General features: G+C 36.4%; 1 protein-coding gene across 3 annotated transcripts in view; it reads left to right on the top strand.

Annotated features, from left to right (window-relative positions):
• The window catches only part of ZNF385B (zinc finger protein 385B), a 588,375-nt gene that overhangs the window by 480,090 nt on the left and 92,494 nt on the right, over window positions 1–15,791 (top strand). The gene's annotated exons all lie outside the window — the stretch shown is intronic.

Raw genomic sequence — 15,791 nt, 5'->3', positions numbered from 1 at the left:
ATAATATATGTAGTAAAGAGTATTGAGTTTGGGGAGAAGATAAGCAAATTAAATAAAACAATAACCCCCTTGTGCCCAATAAACTTATAAGGAAAAAATGAAGTAAATAGACTTAATAAAGGCAAGATAATAAAAACCAAGAAACATCAGCCAAGTGAAAATCATTACTGAAGTTTACAGTGTTCAAGAAACAACAGAAAACATAATTATTTTCTATCTTAGTAGAGATGTTTTCAATTTTTGTTATTAATTTTTCTTTAGATTTGCCAATTTATCCATGGTCATTCTTCAGTGGTTGTATATAATGTTGTGGGAGCTGCCAAAATATACACAATTGTTTCTTACATTACAATTAGGATCTCCTATTCCCTTTATTGTGGATTAAATTTTCATATTTGATCACAAACAACTGGGATAATACTTGGTGTTTAGTTCCCCTTAAGAAGAGACTTCTTCTGAATTGAAATAAATTGAATACTTGCCAAGATGGATAATATTAATTTAATATGATAAAGTAAGTACATTTATAAGATATATTTATATATGTAGACTGCTATGAACTGAATGTTTATGCCCCCTCAAAATTCATATGTTGAAGTCATAACCCCCAATTTGATAGTGATGGTATCTGGAGATAGAGCCTTTGGAGGTTATTAGTGTTAGTTGAGGTCATGAGGGTGGGGCCCTCATGATGTGATTAGTGCCCTATAAGAAGAGCAGAGAGAGCTTTCCCTCCTCTTTGCCATGGGAAGACACAGTAAGAAGGCAGCCAGCTGCAAGCCCAGGAAGACAGCCCTCACCCAGAACCCCACCATGCTGGCACCTTGATCTTGGACCTCCAACCTCCAGAACCATGAGAAAATAAATTTCTGTTTTTTAAGCTACCCAGGGTATGGTATTTGGTTATGACAGTCTGAGCAGACTGAAACACATACCCAACTTACATGATGTGACAATAAGTAAGTAAAGTTTATTTTTAGCACCCACACATTGTGTACATGCATATGTATTTGTGTAACTGTTCAGAGCTATAGCTATAATCAAGAGCTGACTTGGGACCACAGCCACCTGTCAATTTCTCTGCCAATTGGCAGGTGTTTTATGTGCCTATTTATTTAAAATATTTTTGTGAGTCCTGCCATGTTTTTACAACTGCTCTAGGAAAGCACAAGTATAAGGGCAGTCACTACTACTTTATTGCAAGAGGCTCAACATTCTTAATTTTGTGAAAAATAATCTGATTTTTACTGCCTACCTTGAAATTATTTTTTTCCTGAGACAAGAGCAAATATGTGGGACAGAATAAAGATGATTTCTAAGTATAAAGTTCCAAACCACTGTATGATTCTGTGAATCATCCATGACAAGCTGTGAAATGATTTATATGATTACCATTTATTTTAACATTCTAGAACCTCTGAGATTCTGACTCATTCATGGTTTGGCAATATCAATGAATATTTTAAATTTTTTTTTCTTGTAGTATAAATAATAATATATTCATCAGAGAGGTTCTAAATAAAGAAATGGGAATCAAATTCACATTTGCTTTGCTTTAAATTCATGCTATGCTTCCCATGAGGTGTTCTTGTAAGAAAACCTGAAGCTAGGACATTTGACTTTTTAACTTGCATTTAATATCTTTATATATTTAATGAAGTCTATTTAAACATTTGAATATGTATTTTTCTCTTATTTGAATATTTTTAAATTTAAGTAGAATACTTTTGCAACCCAAATGTTAATTTTTGCCCTTTGAGACTTCTTTGTCACTCTAATAGTGCTTGCTGTCATTAAAAATTATGTATTCCATATTTCTTAGGATACTAGTATGTCCAACTGACTCTGCTTGGACTGAAACATTTATCCCAGTCCAGTAAAATAGAAAATATGGTTTAATTTGTATTTTTTGTGACATGCTTTAAACTATATTGAAGGATTATCTTGGTCTGTATTTTCTACAGGAGTGCATAGAACTAAAATATGCCAAGATGAAATTTTCCATGGTTACTCAAAATCATTTGAAGAGGGGAGAGATTGATGGCCTATTATGCTTAGATAACTCAACAGCAACATTCACCAAATCATTAGAAAAAAAATAGTTATAGGGAATCTTTGAAATGTGGTCCAAAGCTAACAAATATTTTGTGCAAATATTTAAGCATTGATTTCTGTGCCTAGAAAATTTTACATTTCTATTAATTTTTTTTTTATTTTTATTTTTTGAGACAAAGTCTTGCTCTGTCACCCAGGCTAGCATACAGTGGTGCAATCTCAGCTCACTACAGCCTCCACCTGCCATATTCAAGCGATTTTTCTGCCTCAACCTCCCGAGTAGCTGGAAGTACAGGTGCATGCCACCACACCTGGCTAATTTTTGTATTTTTTGGTGGAGATGGAGTTTCACCATGTTACCCAGACTGGTCTTCAACTCCTGAGCTCAGGCGATCCGCTTGCCTCAGCCTCCCAAAGTGTTGAGATTACAGGTGTGAGCCACCATGCCCGGCCCATTTCTGTTAAATTTGACAGAGAGAAAAAGTATGTAAATATACTACAGATGGGAAAAAAACACATAGTGACCATCTGCGCTATTGTGTCCCTCCCCCTTTCTTTCTTTCGTTTTTTTTTTTTTTTGAGATGGAGTTTTTGCTTATGTCGCCCAGGCTGGAGTGCAGTGGCGCGATCTTGACTCACCACAACCTCCGCCTCCCGGGTTCAAGTCATTCTCCTGCCTCAGCCTCCCGAGTAGCTGGGATTACAGGCATGTGCCTGGCTAATTTTGTATTTTTAGTAAACACGAGGTTTCTTCATGTTGGTCAGGCTGGTCTCGAACTCTTGACCTCAGGTGATCTGCCCGCCTCAGCCTCCCAAAGTGCTGGGATTACACTAGCCGCCCCTCACCCTTTCAAACCACAAGTCCTTTTAAAATTTAACTAATGTCCCTTGCCTTACTCAAAAGCCTCAAGATTATCTTACTAAGGGTTTTGTCTTCAAATCTCCCTCTTCTCTACTCACTCTTGAAACACCTTTAGAACATGCAGATACTATTTATATGGTATGTATTTATTGTATGTTTGTATAATGTGTAGTCACATTTTTTTTCTCTCTCATAAATTGCTTTTTCAGGGCATCTAGTAAAAGTCACTCATTCACAACCATTTACTGCATGTCTGCATGTCCCTGGCATTGTGCTAAGGAGAAAGGTTATTGTGATGAATTAGACAGAAGTTCCTCGCTGTCTAATAGAAATTGCTTCCTCTTGTATAATTCACCATAACATAATAGAGGATTATGCTCATAGTAAACAGTCAATTCATTTAATAAAAGCTGCCTAAAAATATCAGATTGAGACTTTGATGGTCCTTTATGAGGTAAAGGAATGTAAAATTTCAGGAGCCCATGCAAAGAGGCATCTGTGGACCCACCATGCTGTGTCCTCCTGCATGTCCCTTTCTTTATCCTAGTCCCAATGTCACATGGTTCTGGGGCCTCATCTTCAGTGCTAGAGTTTCAAGGATTATGTGTACTTGGAGGGGACATCAGATTTTCTGGCAAGACAAGTCTTTAGTCTTGGTGCTGTCCCAGGTCAGCATTTTTCAAGAGTAGAGTCAACTTGGAAAAAGTGTCTATGTTGGGCCCTCTTCTTAAAAATTTTTATCTTATTCTACACTAATATTAATCAAATCTCCAGATAATTAAAAAAAGAAGTAGAAGAAGAAGAGGAAACAGGAAAATTTTAAGAGAAAAATTCTTAGCTTCTCTCAGTGACCAAAACTTTATGTCTCTGTGGTGAAGTAGGCAAGCCTAATAAATACAAAAAAAGTAGCAAAATGTTATTGTACAAAACATTCCCACCAGCTCAGAAAATGTGTTTCTAAATTAGTTGCTCTATAAACTTCAATCAATGGTGGTGGCCACTGAAAACCTTTTATCAAAAGCTTGGGAACCCATCCAACGACACAGATCTGTTTTCACTTCCACCTTCTAGATTTTTGTGTTCAGAATTAAGTCTCACATCCCTTGGGGGTTGGAGAGACATGCTTTGGAATATTCTGGTTCCTTTACTTTTATAGTTGCTTTTGAGGGTGCTAAAGATGAATTGGAGTGCTGTTTAGCAATCTGTGAAGTTTCAACATCTTTGTAGAGCTCAGTAGGAATCTTGAAAAAACATTTTTTACAGCTTTGCTTTCAATTTAGGTTTTCTTACCTTCCTTTTTATGTTGTGATACTTGAAATTTTTGAAAGATATAAATCATATAAATGATACCATTTTCATGAAATTCTAGTATCAGAGGGATTTAGCATATTTCAAAGACATTTTACATTAATTCTTTTAATGTACCCACATATGAAATAGGTTACATGTGTCATTGTTCTGCCCTTTTTGCAAATCAGAAGATTAAAGAATAGAATCCAGTCTTCTCATTTATTCTAGTAGAGAGCCCTACCACTGAAAAGGAAAAACAGAAAATCTAAATATCAGAAAAGCAAAAGCTCCACCATACTATATCTTGAACTTAAATATGTGTACTTCTCTCAGGTTATTCATGTGTGAAATATTTTTTTAAGTAGCCAATAAATCTCGTGGCTTCTAAAGTCAAGTTGAAAATTCTCCTTTGCAGTGTATTTGATTCAGGAGATAGAGTCATCTTGTCAGCCTGTACTTGTTTTCTCTTACTGTGAATACAGTTTCTTGAGCCAACTAAAGATCTGAGTGGTATTATAGAAAATATACCTGATTTTTTCACAGGCTTATGATTTACAAATAATTAGAGGTACACAGAATGAAATTCTCAAAACACATGTTTGGGCCTACTTAATTTCTGTGTTTTTCCCAGGTAGACCCAAACTTCTATATAAGATGGTCCATTGCCATTATAGTGTGATCAAATCCATAAACATCTGCATTTCCCAAAATGAGCTGAAGCTGTTAGATGCTAAAATGATTATGAATGACTGCTATCACATGGTACATTTTTGAAGCACTTACCTTTTGAAGGAAGTAGTAGCATTTATTTATTTAGTCAGTCACTCATTCATCAACTATATCCTACCTTCTCCAAAAAGCCATTTCGAGAGTTCTTTGGGACCTTAGAAAAGTAACTCTACTTATTTTGTTCTAAAGTAAACCTCTAACCGTCCTACCTGGCCTTGCCTCTGTTCATGCTGTCCAGGGAAGCAGAAAACAGAATAAAGGGGAGAACAAGGTAGGGTGATTCACTTCATTGTATAGGGAAAAAAGCACCGGACTAGGAGTTAGAAGACCCATGTCTAGACTCACAGTCTTTAATCTCAAGACCGTCACTTCATGCCACTTTTCCTCATTTTCATGATGCAATACCTTCCTATTTTTATATTATGAAGATTTGAGTTTATTATAGTTATGGGGAATTGAGGGTATATGACTGAATATTTAGAAAATTTTTGGAATTGAATGAGAGGCTGTGAAAAAAATTATAAGTATATAACATATCCCCATACTATTTCTAATAAAATACCTATAAATATCAAATGAGATTATGTTTATGAAAGGATACTTAAAACAGCAAAGCTCTATTCTTACAATATTGATATTTTAATTAATATTTCTATCCCTTTGATCTCTTTTTCCTAATTCCCTCAAATAAACCGAGTTTTGAGTTTATCACTTGGGCTGGCTGTGTTGATCACTTGGGCAATCCTGATTAAGGTAGATGCTAAAGACATACATATGGCTAAGACCTTGAGTTTAAGAACTTAATACTCCAGTTTACAATAGTTATTCCTGGGACTTAGCAGGCGCTCATTTTACGTTAGCTGAATGAGATAATGCTAGAGCATACTTCAAGATCACAGTCACTTGACTGCCTGGAAACAGTACAGAGGTGCTGCAGCTGAATTTGGAGCAGGGTTCGGAAGAGAGTATATTAAGTGGAGGTTGGGAATAAGCACAACTAGTTTGAATGAATTCTTTTTTCCCTGTTTACCTCCAGTGATATTTAGGTTTCAAAAACTACATGCCATTTTGAACCTGAGAGCTGTGTACCTATGATACATTGTCATAGAGTTGTAAGACATCATGTTTTTTGCTGTATTTTTAAAATACGGTTGACTTCCAAATATAGAACCTTTGTTCCCACATTATTCATTAATCAACTTGCAATTAGGTTAAAATGGCCATTTAAAATACATTTTAAATTAAGTCATAATAATCAATATATCAAATTATCCTTCATGTATTGATAATGGAAATTTATTCCAAAAATCCCTTGAACTTTGACTGTTATACATCTCCCTTTACCCTACCCACCCCTGCCCCTCCCACACACCTGTTTTCCAGAATTTAAATTGCCATTCACATGAAAAAGACCCCCTTAACCTGTGCTCCAAGCATGGCATCTAACTGTAGGTTCGCTGCCTACTCAAAAAAGATTAGTAGTCTTAGATTCTATCTCAAAGTATTATGTAGACCTTAAGGGTATGTGCATGTGCATAAAAAATATTTTTTCTCAGAATGCAAATATCAGCCTAAATAAAAAAATTTAAATTACACAGACTAAGATATTCATAGCTCTACAGCTGTTAGAACAGCAATCTACCAGTCTTTAGACTTCTGAGGTGGTGGGGGGAGTAAAACCGATACATCTTACATCAGTTCCCTCAGAAAAGAACTATGTAGAAAGACAGCCTGCAGCATAGAGCTCATTACTTCTTGTGCAATCAGACCTTCCATTGTCTTCAGAGAGTGCTACTGCCTCACAGGCCTGGCCCCTTTAATGGATGAATAGCTTCTAAAAAAGCATTGTGACACCCAGATGTAGAGTTCTTTGAAGCTATGCATCTGGGGAACCTTCATTTTGTTACAGTGCAAGGGTAATGTCAGAATTTCCTGGAGTCGGTCATCACAGGAAATTATCAGCAATTCATAGACTCCCTTTTACGTTTGCTTCAGCCTCTAGGGTAATCACAAAAGATTACAGTCTCCATTTCAGCTCTCATATCACTGAAATATCCTCTGCCGAGAGCATGATTGATTTCCAGAGGCCAGCTTTTAACCTCAGCTTTGGGAGGGCCAGTGGAACTGTAGTGGTTTGATAACTGCCAACAACTGATATTGTGATATTATTCTATTGTGAGGCAGAAATTTGGTGATTCTTGACTAATTATACAAAATCTTTTTAATAAAGTGGCATATCAACTTCTCATGTTGTCAGGTGTAGGTATTTCTCCGATTATAGTTAGTGTTACAGGTTGTGGGGAGGCAGAAAGGTGAATAAAAATTTCAGATGAGTTTCGTGAAGACTTTGAAGGGCCAAGCATCCTGATAGACTGAATTTCAGGAAAAAAAGCAGAATAATTCAGAAGTATTTTTGAAAATCTTTATAAGGAGTGGATAAATTGTAAATACAAATGATTTTTGCCTCTTAACAGCCTTTTTGTGAACGTTACTGAGAGACTTGACCTGTTTCATGACAACTTGCTATGTGGTTCGTGTAGGTTTCTCTTCATTGTTTGGTGAGGAATTCTTGGTGCCGTATCCATGGCCAACATATAAGCAAACTGTATGTGTGTTTAACTTGGTGATTTCATTTGCTGTATTTATTTTTCTCTTACATATGTGTTACTCTATTCAGAACATATAGAGGCAGAGAGGGCTTTGCGTATATTTGAAATAAATTCGGTAAATGAAAATAGTTTTGCCTGGAAGTAACATATATTTGTAATTTCCTTACAAATTCAGAAGAAAAGACAGTACAATTTAAACTACTTTTGGTTTGAACTATAGCCTCCTTGAAATCACGTGAGAATAATTATAAATCAAATGGACAAATGTTGAATGTCAAGCTGTACCATTAACAGAGCCTTATTCGATAAAGCAATTATCACTGCAGAAAGCAGAGTGAAGCACTCTATTAAAGCTCTTTATTTTACTTTACAACTATTGGATATTTTGTACACTATAAATACAGAGACAAATTTAAACGAAAAATGTTTTCCACCAAGAAGAGCTATTATGTGTACACATACCTATTTATACAAAAGGGCAACAGCAAGATGAACAGATGACATAAAATATTTTTGCTATCAACTTTCCACAGAACCACTCAGGGACCACTTTCCTAGTTAAAGCCCTAAAATGTTAAGTGTGACAAGGTGAGCCTGTGAGGAGGAGAAGCAGTAGAATCAACACTGATATAGCTGTGACATCCTTGGGTGGGAATCAGGGAAGGGGAAACAGATAACTATAGGATATCCAGTTAAAGAGGATATTTATTTATATATTTTTTTTTATTTATTTATTTTTGAGATGGAATCTCACTCTGTCACCCAGGCTGGAGGGCAGTGGCGTGATCTCAGCTCACTGCATTTGGACCTCCCAGGTTCAAGCGATTCTCCTGTCTGCCTCCGCAGTAGCTGGGATTACAGGCGCCCACCACCACTCCCAGCTGATATTTGTATTTTTAGTAGAGATGGGATTTCGACATGTTGGCCATGCTGATCTCGAACTCCTGACCTCAGGTGATCCACCCACTTCGGTCTCCCAAAGTCCTGGGATTACAGGCATGAGCCACTGCACCCAGACTAAAGAGGAGTTTTAGATAAACAGTAAACAAATCATTTTTAATGTCAGTATGTGCCATGCAATGTTTGGCAACAAATAGTTTAAAAATTATTTGTTGTTTACCCCTAAAATTCCACTTTAACTGGACATCTTATATTATTACTTGCTAAATCTGGCAACCATAGAAAGAGATGTGGGTTCAGGTGTTACCAGAGGAGGCTCAAACAAGTCACTAAAATTCTCCAAATCTTTCTTCATTTTCAAGCTAGAAAGACTGAAATCAGGCTGGTAGATCTGGGGCCTGATCTACCTGCTTTCACCAGAACTCAGTTTCTAAAAACTGAGTTTTATTCTATTGAGTTTCCAGTTAGGATTTTGTTTGGGCGGGTGGGGAGGTTCTGGGGCTCAAACGAAAACAAATTTTTTTTTTAAAGTTTGAAAATATACATGATCTCTGACATTTTACCACTGTGTAATGGGTATGTGGCATGGGGAATTAAGAGCCCAAAATACTTAGGATTAGAACATCGCACATTTGTTACTTTGTCTAGAGCTTTACTAGTCCTGAGTTGTCATGTTTCTTAGTGAAAGGGTAAGAAATGTGTTGGCCCATATTTGGGAGAAAAATGCTTCATTTCCACTTAGCTTTGCAAAATGAAGAAATATATTCAAACAAAAATATATTCAAAGGTCCAGGTTTCTCTTTTACACTTCTTCCTGCCTGGTGGAGTTTTCTTTTCATCTTACGCCTTTTTAATTTGTGTCATGGACCTCAACATCAGGATATATCTGATTAGTTACTGAACAGCCTTTCAAACTTAGCTTTGACAGAATGGTTTTGAAAGGATGTTAGTTAATGCATGTGGCTGTTCAGGAGATGTATTGATTTTTAAATCAAGAAAGTGTATTACTCCTCTAGACTCTTAGAAAGCCCTTGTAACATATTTTTAAGCTCGTTTACCAGAAAGCAAGCAGTTGTATCCTTATTTGGATTTGGAGATTTAGCACCAGTGTTTTTTAAAACTACGTCTATAAGTATCAGCAAGTATTCTTCAGTTACTTGTATACTTTTTTTTCCTCTCCTAGAAAATAAAGAATCCTATTTTATAAAAAGATATTTCTCAGATTTATTTTTGGCATTGAATTTTATGTTATGGAAATTTAATCTGAGGACAATTTTGGGGATTGTTTTCAAGTCACTATTCAAAAAGAAGACAAAAAGCCAAAAACTGATTACTGTCTTTTAGCTCAGATATTTGACCTGTCCTTCCAAACTTCGGGATGGATCTCTCTTCACATGTGCTATGGAATAACCATTTCTCATGACCTACCCTCAAATGAATCTCTATTTCATATTTTACATATCTACTGAAAAATTATTCTTTTAGTCTGTATTCCTGAAATATTTCTCATTTTATTTCACCCCAAGGAGATACAATACTAAATAAGCAAACAGCCAACCCATTTTATTTAGATTATCTTGGTGAATCTAGTTGCTGTTCCTATCACTCAGAATAGTATACTATAACCAGTTTTGTTGGTATTTATCTTTGGGTGATAGAGCTTATTGTCAACTATGTAAGTCTTGAGCTATTCATTGTTGCTGTTAAAATATGAATATAACTGAGAAGTATAAAGTATAAGTACTTTGAGGACAGTAACTTCTCCAAATACAAAGCATATTGATAGTACTTATCATCATTTTATTTCTTCTTTTAGGCTACTAAAATTCACAACAGAGGTAAATTCTTATTAATTCCCTAAAAGATTTCCAGGTAGTTTTTCATTTTGCTTAAAACACCTATAATTTTTCTCATATTTTTTCAAAAGTGCATATACTAATATCATATGAACTTTTTGTTATGCATGATCTTTGAAAGATGCTACAGATCCTTAAAATCTTATGTATACTTTGACCAAAAATTAGGAACATCAAATCTTGAAAATAAAATGAAAAACCCTATCAAGAACTTGCTTAGCATCCTGATGGAAAAATACCTGTCTTCCCTAATGACTTCTAGTCATATCTAAGCATTTGCTTATTCAAGAATGGAAACAAACAAAAAAGCACAGAGTTTTCTTAGAAGACATAATTCAGCTCATTACCTTAATGCTTTTTCCCTACACTGAAAATAGTAGTTGCAGTTGGGGTTGAGGGTGGTCTGGGCTTCTTTAATAAATCACATTAACCAACCAGATCTTTCAGTGTGCATTTAAAACCCAAATATGAATACCTATGTGATAGAATTCCAGTTATTTAGTTTACTCATTTAAAACTCAAGTAGGAACATCAACACCAAAAACATTGCTGGGTATTGTATGTTAGTGACTGTGAGGTATAAGTAAACACTTAATTAAGTCCCATAGCCATTTCAGAAATAAACTGAAAGTCTTATTTGTTAAACTGAACTTGTTGAAAAGCTTTGATGTGGCTTCTTAAATTACCCAGCAGCATAACTACAGCTTTGCTGCATCATTCTTGATCCCGGGCAGCATGGAAAATCACCAGGCATGTGGAGCTAGCCAGGAAAATGGAACATTTTACATTTGGACTGACCATATTTGTTACATACAAGGATCTACTGTGAGAGTTAGACATACAGCTTCAGTCAGGTACCCAGGCCTAACCTTATGGCATCTTTTATTAACAAAATAACTTCTGTCTGAAAAAGAACTTAAGAATTTTTTTTCTACTCAGAACAGTTTAAAAATTATCTGTCGAAAGCATTACTAGGTTTCCACTAAAGAGAGGGAGATAGTGAAATCACCCATTCATTTGCTTTTAGCTTTTTTACTTTTACCATTTGGTAACTCCTTATGGTTCTAAAAATGTAAAAGATGAAAAACATTATTTTGTTGTAATATCCTCAAAAACAACTCTTAGCGCTTAGACAACATACGTATTTATTTTAAAGACAAAAGAAGTAACTCATGGTCATTTTGCTATTCTCTCACCAAGTTCCAGGCCAACCACACTGTACAGAAACCTATTAGAAAGGTCTCCAGATGAAAGGTGTCTAGTACTTAGCACTCATCCTTAGATAACTTTCAAAATGCAGATTACTTTAGTTTACCTTTCTTCTTGGGATTATTATGATGGTGGTAGCTCTGAGATCAGTTGTTGTCTTGCTACTTGGTAGTTGAAAAAGAAATCCTCTGCAGATATCTCACAGACTGACAGACTGTATCGGGAGGAGCATGTCTCTTAGTCTACAGATTTTACCAATTGTATGAGTCTGGATTCTGTATCAACTTCTCTAAATCATGGAAGAGTTTTTGTTGTTGTTGTTTTGTTTTGTGGGTTTTTTTTTTTTTTTTTTGCGTATTTGGTATGACTTTACATGTAAAAGTATCTGAATTACAGTGGATATCAAGGCAACAAAAATGTGTTTTTAAAAATTCTTCATGGTAAAATATTGTTTATTTCCCATTCTCCTATTTTTTTTTTTCATGCTACTTACAACGCTCTGAAAAGATCTTATTTATTACTTTAGAGATTCTCCACTATATGTCCAGCTCCTAAAACAATGTATGATAGGTACTTAATAAACTTTTATTATATGAATAAAATTTCAAGAAAAATATAGTAAATATACAAACAAATTAGAAATCATGCATTTATAAATGTGTAATATGTGGAAAAGGAGCAAAAAGTCCTAAGGAGAGAACTGAATATTTAAAGTTGATATGAAACCCTTACCTCTGAAAGAATTGGACCTCTTATAACCAGTCATCTAGAAAAAGGACATTATTTTATGACAGAAACCCCAAAATAAAATGAAGATGAAATTTCTGCAAAAAAATGACCAGCAAATACAGAGTTTAGTCTTCTTTTCAAAACAGATCTTCAGATACATCACAGGATATTTTTTTTTCTTGACTTTAGTCAACCTTTCTGTCAATGGAATATACACTATTGTTTGGTAAATCCCAGAGCTTTTCAAAGGAAGCCTAACAATATGGAATTGGAGTGAAATATATCAAGCTTTCTAAATTCATATTTTAGAAAACAGAGGGAAAAAATGAAATACTATTCTGTACTCTACTCTGATAGGCTGTGTCATCTCTGGGCTGACTCCCTTGTGTTTTCTATCAGGAATATATACTGCCATTAAGGAGGCTCTAGAAAAGTGGGAAAAACTGAAATCCTGGGGTCCCACTTGATTTCGGCAGCTATTAGATGTTGCCAATAGTTAAAAGCCTCAAAATACTTAAAAGCCTGCAACATTGATAAAATAGTAGTAGTAGCAATAGTAATAAAGCTTTACTGGATCCAGGACTTAGATGTAATGTAACCTGTCTATTAGTTTCTGAAGTATTTGTTGTGTTGTTATTGCCTTTGTAACAGTTCTGAATGACTGGTTAACTTTCTGCTTGGGTAATTGTATCCCAGTGAAAGAGGGGCCCAGTTAATGTTGTTGCTTGCAAGCTACAACCAATATGTAGTTTCAGCAAACAGCTGGGGATTCCTGAGGAAACCATCTCCCCAAACATTTGACCCTTGGTTTAATAAACAGTTTGTGGAGAGAGTGACATGTGATTCATCTTTCTTTCAGCAGAACTGATAGCATTCAGGTGGACCCTTGTCAGGGTGCTCTGGGTAGGAGAAGCAGTGTCAGCAAGGCAAGCCTCAACTTTTACACACTCCAGATGCAGACATGCAGATCCCATGGTAGCATGCACTCTCTGTGTAATGTTCCATGTGGTGTATTTTTTTTCTTTTTCTTTTTCTTTTCTTTTTTTTTTTTTTTTTTTTTTTTTGAGACAGAATTTTGCTCTTGTTGCCCAGGTTGGAGTGCCATGGGGTGATCTTGGCTCACCGCAACCTCTGCCTCCCTGGTTCAAGCGATTCTCCTGCCTCAGCCTCCTGAGTAGCTGGGATTACAGGCATGCACCACCATGCCTGGCTAATTTTATTTTTTTTTTAGTAGAGACAGGGTTTCTCCATGTTGGTCAGGCTGGTCTCAAGCTCCCAAACCGAGGTGACCCACCTGCCTCAACCTCCCGAAGTGCTGGGATTACAGACGTGAGCTGCCGCACCTGGCCATGTGGTTTATTTTTAATGAAACTTCTGAATTGAAATCCAAAATAGTACAGAGTTCTATGGTTCCAGCCTGGGAAGCATGGCAAAACCCTGTCTCTACAAAAAATTAGCAGGGCATGGTGGCATGTAACCTGGAATCCCAGCTACCTAGAAGGCTGAGTTGGGAGAATCACTTGAGCCTGAGGGGCAAAGGTTGTAGTGACCCAGACTGAGCCACTGCATTCCAGCCTGGGTGACAGATAGAGACACTGTATATTAAAAAAAAAAAAAAAAAAAAAAAAAGGTTAAACTAGTGTTGCCAACAATATGCAATCCTTTGTATTTCTTGATCTTTAAAAGAAAAAAATTGTCTTTGTTATTGCTGTATCTGTTTTCTTTCTATTCAAGTTTTCAAGGATTTTTGAAAATTACAACATCAACATAAAGGCATATGGTCAGAGTCTTTAACTGTGAAAGACAAAACCCATTTCAAAGTAACTTTAGAGAAATATTGCTCTTCGGTGACACAGCTATCACTTAAACATGTTGCTTCATGAGTATCTGAAGTTCTATCGAGACCCTATCGTCACATCCTTGCCCATAAGGCTGATATTGAAAAAGGAAGGGATAAAAAATAGTTATTCTTTTTGTACTACTGTAATTCCATAATATCACAGTTTAAAAGTTGATACTTAGCCAAACTTCCAGAAGCCCCAGAGTCACAAGGGTTTAGTAGCCACAGTCTGCTTAGCAGCAAATCGAGCACAGGTGCAAATGATGACTGCCACTTGCAAACACGTAATCTCTAAATATTCCCAGGACTTCTTTTTTTTTTTTTTTTCTGTGTGCAGACCCAGCAGTTATAATGAGGAAAGAGGACAGGACAGCCCAAATTTTTATTTATGGCTTTCCTGAAGTTGCACAGGAAGAAATGGGCTTATCCTAAGAATATCAGAAATGGGTCAGAAAGAGAAAACCTAGACTCGCTTCTCCAGAAAACTTTTCCTTTAGCACCTTAGGTTTGTGTAGATCACTACCTTCCAGGCTGCAGAAGTTCCAGGAATGCTCATCCATTCTTCTCCATACCCTTTAGCAGTGCGATGCAATACACTCATGATTCCTGCGGTGTTTCTTTAGCAGGGAACAATGTGGAGGGAGACTCCTACCTGTGTTTGAAGGCTGACCTATGAACTTGAGGTTGATTCATTCCGGAACCTCTCAAAACCTTTGATTCCTCATTTGTTAAAAGAGGATAATAATCATGTCTGCCTCATGTGATGATGGAGACTACAGGAGGTAATTCCTTAGTGCAGTTCCCAGCAAATCTCAGTAAATCAAAGCTGCTCTTATAATGATGTTTATTATTATTACGCAGCTAGAAAAAAGAAAAAGAAAAAAAAGAAAATACCCCTGGGAGAATAACACACGGATATCACTGTCAGAGGGGGAAAAAAAGGAAAGTATGGGTGGGGGAAGAGGAGACAGACCTTTTTGTGCCTCTCATGCCTCATTGTTTTGCTTAATGGCAACTTCTTTTCCCAGCCTCCAATTAAGTAAAGTCTGTACTATCTTTTTCACTTTTTAAATTATGCCCTTTTTTTATGTTTTACTCATTTTCCTCTCCAGTCTGAGACAGCATCTAAAACATATTGGATCTCTAGAAATATTTGCTTGATGGCTGACTTTAATTTTTTTTTTTTTTTTTTTTTTTAGATGGCGTCTCACTCTGTCCCCTAGACTGGAGTACAGTGGTGCGATCTCGGCTCACTGCAAGCTCCGCCTCCCGGGTTCACGCCATTTTCCTGCCTCAGCCTCCCGAGTAGCTGGGACTACAGGCAGCTGCCACCACGCCCAGCTAATTTTTTTTTTTATTTTTAGTAGAGACCGGGTTTCACCTTGTTAGCCAGGATGGTCTCGACCTCCTGACCTCGTGATCCGCCCGCCTCAGCCTCCCAAAGTGCTGGGATTACAGGCATGAGCCACTGCGCCCGGCCGACTTTAAATTTTAAAAGTGAAGAACCTGGTTTCTATTTCTGTTTGATAGAAGAGCTACCAGGGCCTACTATACTGGATAAAAAATAAATGCTTACCAAATGCTTTTTAGAACATTGGTTAAAATAGATCATTAAGTTTAAGGTAAGAGTTTCCCATCTTTACAAATAGTATGGGCTGGGCAAGGTGGCTCACGTCTGTAATCCAGCACTTTGAAAGGCTAAGGCAGGAGGA

Source organism: Colobus angolensis, unplaced genomic scaffold, assembly GCF_000951035.1.
Source record: "Colobus angolensis palliatus isolate OR3802 unplaced genomic scaffold, Cang.pa_1.0 Scaffold224, whole genome shotgun sequence".
Classification (NCBI taxonomy): Eukaryota; Metazoa; Chordata; class Mammalia; order Primates; family Cercopithecidae; genus Colobus; species Colobus angolensis.
The sequence above is the reverse complement of the archived record's forward strand: the minus strand, read 5'-3'. Positions and strand labels throughout refer to the sequence as shown.